We start from the raw sequence: 6,751 nt of genomic DNA, 5'->3' as shown, positions 1-6,751 counted from the left end.
AAAATAGTAACAATTTAGAACAAAGAAATTAAATTGAAATCAAATTCAAAACTTAAACACTACATGTTAAAATTCAATGACTAAAATAAATGAAAACTGAACTTTAAAATCGAGAGGTCGAAAATATATTTTTTCGGTTGAAAATCATTTTCTCCCTTAATATTTATAGAGGTAACAATTTAATTCAACTTTGGTTCGTAATGATTGAGTTCTTATACTTTTAAGTTTATAACGATTTAGTTTTTAAACTTTACTGTGTAACAATTTAGTCTTTTGTAACGATTTAGTATTTATTGTAAAAATTAATAAGATTTCCTGGATAAATAAACCAAAAAATTAATTAGACGCTCTTTTCTTTTTTTTTTTTTTTTTTAAAATCAAATAGATACAATATCTACATCATAAAATAATAAAAATTGACATCTAATTTTGATAAATTCTTTTATGTTAGGGACTAAATTATTACATACTAAAATTTATAGATTAAATTGTTATGAAATTAAAAACACAATGATTAAATATTTTAAACCACGATTCAAGGACTAAATTATTGCTTTCTTGAAAGTTGGATCAAAATGTTTTGTTAAATAGAATTTTTCTTTTTTTTGCAAAAACCTAAAGTATATAATGTGTACGGTTGTAGAAAAATGTTATAAAAAAGAGAAATTATTTCAAATGATAAAACTGTTGAAAATATTTACAAGATATAACAAAATTTTATAACTATCAATGATAGACACTGATAAAAATTTTGCTATATTTTGTAAATATTTTGATTTATTTTTTTATATTTAAAAACAACCATATAAAAAATATATATATTTAATACACAAATTGTTTGAGTTTGTGAGCCGTGTGAGTTATGAGAGTAGAGGAAACGAGGAGTTCCCTAAAGGCCATCTCTTGGAGTTCCCAATAAAACATTAAATAATAATAATAATAATAATAATAATAAGCAACTCTTTAATTTCTTCATCTCTTATTAATATTTCCAATTTAAAATTTCACAATTCATAACAAAGGGTGAAACTAAATTATGGAAGAAGCTCATAAAAGTGGAAGCAATGGTTTTATGGCAAAGTTTGAATCTTTGGGTATCACTACTCAATATGATAGCATACAAAAGGGTTGTACAAGAACTAGAGAAGGAATGTACAAGAATATCAACAACTCATCTTCTTGTAGACCCATTATTTGGTAGTGATTTCGTTTTAAGTTTCTGTTTTTGCAATGTATTGTTGCTTGCTTTTAGATTTCATATTATAGTTTCCACATGAAAAAGTGAAGAAACGATTGAATTCCTAAAACTATTTTTTTTAGTTTTTAAATTTTTGCTTGGTTTTTGAAAATGTAGGTGGAAATGGATAACAAAACAAAGAAACTTATCGGTAGAAGTAGTGTTTCTCAGTTTAATTTTTTAAAAACGGATCTTCAAATTATTATGAATTTAATTAATTACTTTTTTTATCGATTAAAAAGATTCCATTACGTTTCGATTCATTAGTTCATTATTTTGAGTCATTCATGAATCCATTGCGAGAAGAGACAAGAGCTCACGTACATTCAAACCTGAATCTCATTTCCAAAACTCCATTCACTCAAGTAATCTCTTTGGAAAAGGTAAATCCAAAATCAAGAAATGGAAAAATGGTGAGAAGGAATCCTCAACTCTAGGAGATATATTCATCCTGTCCAATGTCAAAAAAAAGGTCGTTTCGGATTTGCAAAGAATCGGGAAAACATGGACTTTTGCATCCTTTTTCCGGAACAGAGACGGCGATGACGAAACGTTCATGTCTTCTTTTACCTTAAAAACATGGCAACCCAATTTCAAAATGGATTCATAACAACCCATTTTCCTAATCCATTTGGTCAATATACTTCCCTATATTAGAATATAGAACGCCCTCCAAATGAACGACAAAAACAACTCATCCATTTTCGACCAAATTCTTAGCTCCAACAATAACAAAAATAATGCCTCCTCTGATCGTCATTGCGACGAGTGTGGTGAATTATTATCGGACATGAGCAATTTGTTTTCGATGTTGAATGAATCCCAAGTTAAAGCCATTGGGTCTTGTTTGAAAACCATAAGCTGTGAGCACAAATAGAGACGGGTAAAACAACGACGGTTGGAATTTTGCTGTTCCAATTGTTGAGGAATCAATGTCGGATGATTGCTTGTGCTCCAACCAACACTGGAATTATGCAATTGGCCTCCAGGTTTCTTGTTTTGGTAAAAAAAATGCATGAGAAAAAATGTGGATCTGAAGGGATTCTTTGTTGTCTAGGGGACATTCTTTTGTTCGGAAATAAGTCCATACTCAAAGTTGGTTTTGCTAATAAATATATGTTTTTGGATTATCGAGTTGAAAGGCTTAAAAAATGCTTCAATCCCTTCACTGGATGGAGACATTGCTTTGTGTCCATGATTGATTTTCTCGAAGATTGTGTTCTCCAATTTCATGATGTCGACAACGAAGACTTGTCTTTTCTCTAGCTTGTACGAATGAGATTTAGAGACATCGCATCGTCGCTTCGAGATTGTGTGTCGATTTTCTGCACTCATACTTTCTAGGAGTGTTTTGAAGTGTAATTTTGAGAGGATGGGTTGCTGCCTCATGAGTTTAATTGATTCTATGCAAAGTTTGTTGTTTCAAAATTGGGTTACTTCTGAGGAGCTTGAGAGGGTATTTTCATCGAATCAAAATTATCTCAGTGGTTCATTATTAATCAAATATAAGGAGCATTTGAAGACAAGAAATGATTGCATTGTAGTTTTCAAATATCTTCAACAATCCTTGGATTTGCTTGGTCTTCCTCAAACTACAAATAAAGCAACCATTGTGAATTTCTGTTTTCAGAATGCTTCCTTATTCTTTTGCACGGTTTTCGAGTTCGTTTAAGTTGCATTCGAAGTCGTTGGAGCCATTGAAGGCATTGGTGATTGATGAAGCAGCACAATTGAAAGAATGTGAGTCTGTTATTCCAATGCAACTTGCTGATATAAAGCATGCAATTCTCATAGGTGATGAGTGCAAATTGCCAGCCATGGTTGAGAGCAAAGTAAGAAATTTTCTTCCTCTTTCAACTACATGTGTATTGACACTTTGACGCGTGTTAGACGCTAGTAGAATCAATCAGAGTTAGACACATAATATCAAATACTTGTTAGGTATAATAAACACGTTTTAAACCGTCAGGAACATTTTGAGAGTGACTTTGCATATGGACAATAACATTAACATTTCATTGACATAAAATTCTTTTTTTTTTTTAGTACCCTAAATCTCATTTTTTATAAAAAGAAAAATTATTAAGATCTTATTTGATAATCATTTTGTATATGAAATGCTACTATACATCTTAGTTTTTTTCCCCTTTTTTACCCACCTTTTTTTAAAACAATCGTGAGTAAAAAAAGTTAACAAAAACCAAGTTAATTAAACTAAAAAAAAAAAATAGTTTTTATAAATTCAATTTTAATTATGAAAATTTAGCTTAGATTATTCAAATCTGTGATCTTAAAGGATGGTGAAAAAAGCTTACCAATAAAATTGTGAGAAAACTAGTATAATTTTGAAAAATTCAACAAAATGATTATCAAACGGGAATTGAATAAAACATTGTGTTTGCTATTTAACTAAAAGCAATTAATTTTTATTTTTGTGCGTCATTGAAATGCATAAAAATGATATCTTTTAATTCTTAAAAGGTCACTTGTGTGATTGTATCGATATTTTGTGGTTTTATCAATCAAATGGGTCCTATATTATAAATCATAATTCTCTTTTCTTCCCGTTAAAGGTTTCAGATAGTGCTGGGTTTGGAAGAAGCTTGTTTGAGAGGCTGAGTTCATTGGGGCATCCAAAACATCTTCTTAATGTGCAGTACAGAATGCATCCATCCATAAGCCTTTTCCCAAACTCAAAATTCTACTCGAGCCAAATCTCCGATGGTCCTAATGTCAAAGACAAAGCCTACGAGAAGACGTTTCTTCCCCGACCGATATTCGGTTCGTATTCTTTCATAAACATCAATGGTGGAAGAGAAGAGAAAGATGACATTGGACATAGCTGGAAAAACATGGTAGAGGTTGATGCTGTGCTCAAAATTCTTCATTCTTTGTCCTAAGGTGAAATCATTTTTCTCTATGATTATTGTTTTCGGTTTTATTCTTTTCGTGTCGATGAAATTTCTCGAATGTTTTATACATTATCCTTTAACTGTTTGTTGGAAACCTTTTTATGTTCTTCTAAGAAGTATATATACTTTAGTTTGGGTAGCGTATTTGTATCCAACATATGGATACACGTATCGAGCACTTTAGTTTGGCTAGCATGTCTGTATCCAATACTTTACTACACGTATTGGACAGTTGTTAGTGCAAAAGATTTGTTTGACACTAGTCGTACAAATTCAAAATAAGATAAAAATTTGTTAGACATGTATCAAACACCTCTTTCATATACTAAATAAGCATATATATGACAAGAATAATAAAAATTGAGAGCAAAATACCTTGAACTATTTTTTTAAGTCTATAAATACCACAAACTCATTGACTTTGGTTTTTGCTTTGTTTAAAAATGTATATGTTTTAATACATGTGTTCTTTTCATATCCGTATCTTGGATTTTAAAAAGAAGTGACGTCATGTCCATGTCTCGTATTTCTATCTGTGCTTCTTAGATGTTTTGAATCATCTCTCGATTACTTATTATTTTTTTAATATGTTTTGTAGCATGTGTTCGAAGGAAAAGATCAACATTGGTGTAGTGTCTACTTATTCAGCTCAAGTTGATAGCATTCAACAGAAAATTGGGAGGAGGTACAATTCTAATGGATTTAAAGTCAAGGTGAGCTCAGTTGATGGTTTTCAAGGTGGGGAAGAAGATATCATTATTATTTCCACGGTTCAATCAAATAGAGGATCGTCAATTGGGTTCTTATCGAGCAATCAAAGAACAAACGTCGCCCCTTACCAAAAGTTAGGTAATAACATTATATACTTCATCCTTTTGTTCTTTTACTTAAAGATATATATTTCAAACTTGGATGAGTTTGAAGTTCTTTCTTTTTTTTTTTTTTTTTTTAATTTTTAGTGAAAGAACTTTTACCTCAACCAAATGAAAACTGTTTTCAAAATTATCTAGCTCCATTGGATATTAATTTCGTTTTTAGATTTATGTTTTTAAAATTTATGTTTATTTTCTTCCCATTTTTTCATTTATAACTTTCACTCTGTTCGAAAGAAATTCTTGAATTCTTAATCAAATTCTAAAAATAATTACAAACATATAGAAAAACACTTTTTAGTTTCTAAATCTTGGTTTAGTTTTTAAAATATTAGTAGGGAGTAGATAATAAAACATAGAAACTTATGATTGAAAAAGTAGTTATAAGCTCAATGTTTTCATCTTAAATGAGTTTTGAGTAGCAACATTATTTTTTATTTGTTTAGAAATTAATATGCCTGGCTTGATAACTCATCATTTGCTAGTGTTTTCTTTGTTCAAAAGTTATGCGTATGCATGGTTAGATAATCAAGGCTCATTTTGGTAATCATTTCGTTTGTTGTTTTTATTTTCTTAAAATTAAGCCTATTTTCTCCTCACTCCTTACAATAATTTACGTCTTTATCAAGTACCATGATTAAATTCTTATCCAAATTGCAAAAATAAAAGTAGGTTTTTAAAAGTGATTTTTTTTTTAGTTTTCAAAATTTAGCTTGGTTTTTTTAATTATATTTGTAAAAAGTAGATAACAAAAGAAGAAATTTGAAGGTTAAAGTAATGTTTATAGACTTAGTTTTTAAAAACAAAAATCAAATAGTTACCAGACAAGGCGTTAGTTTTGAAAATTGTGTTTATAATCTCATAATTTCTTTATCGTAGTTTTGAAAACATTTGGATACATAGCTAAAGTCAAGAAATAAAAATGATATTTTAAAAGTATTTATTTTTTAGTTTTCAAAACTTCGGTTTTAATTTTGAAAACATCTCTTAAATAAAATTATAGCAAAATATAGATGGAAGAAAGTGTCTATTAGTTCGATTGTGGATATTGGGGAACTTTGAAACACTCTCCAAGAGTAACTCAATTTTGGAAGAGTTGGTTATCGACGCCAAAAATCGTTGCTGCTTCTTCAATGCTGATGCCTACGCAATATCCAACGTCGTCGATCAGTTCGTTCCGCTACTGGATTACGAGTCGAACGTCGATGTTGAAGGAGGAGAATGCCTAGGTCCAACGATTGTAGCAATTAAAGAGAAGGAAGAAGAAGAAAAATGTAAGGGAAGAAGCTTGGAGATTATGGAGGGAAATAATACAGTAGAAGCTCATGAATCCAAGGCTATTACTAGTTTTGGGAGGCATAAAAATTATTTCATAGTTAAGATCAAGGAGTTCATTGTTCATTGTATCTCTCGGTTGATGAGAAAGCTATAGGGAATTTAGTTTATTCCTAACTTTTTTTCCGTTGACCATGGTCGGGGATTCAAACCTCTCGTTTTATATTAATAGAGTTATGCTCCCTTTTACAGTTTCGATAGGTTGTTATTGGCGTACTTTCGTTTTTGTTTATTTAGTTCACAGTTTGTTGCTACAAATTATCTTTGTTTTAGTATAACAATGGTAGGTCCAGAGATTCAAACCTATGCCTTTTTGTTTCAAAAATGTATATTTTATATCAGTTAAGGTATACTTACTTGACACAAATTATCTATATATATAGACTTGTTATCTA

The 6,751-nt window shown here is 30.0% G+C and overlaps 1 pseudogene; it reads left to right on the top strand.

Annotated features, from left to right (window-relative positions):
* The first annotated feature begins 2,122 nt into the window (after positions 1–2,122).
* LOC150034833 (putative ATP-dependent helicase C29A10.10c) lies at positions 2,123–6,453 on the top strand (annotated as a pseudogene).
* The last annotated feature ends 298 nt before the right edge of the window (positions 6,454–6,751 follow it).

This window comes from Benincasa hispida, chromosome 7 (genome assembly GCF_027475165.1).
Source record: "Benincasa hispida cultivar pf3 chromosome 7, pf3_genome.v1.1, whole genome shotgun sequence".
Lineage (NCBI taxonomy): Eukaryota > Viridiplantae > Streptophyta > Magnoliopsida > Cucurbitales > Cucurbitaceae > Benincasa > Benincasa hispida.
Note: the sequence above shows the minus strand (reverse complement) of the source record. Positions and strands in the feature narration are given on the sequence as shown.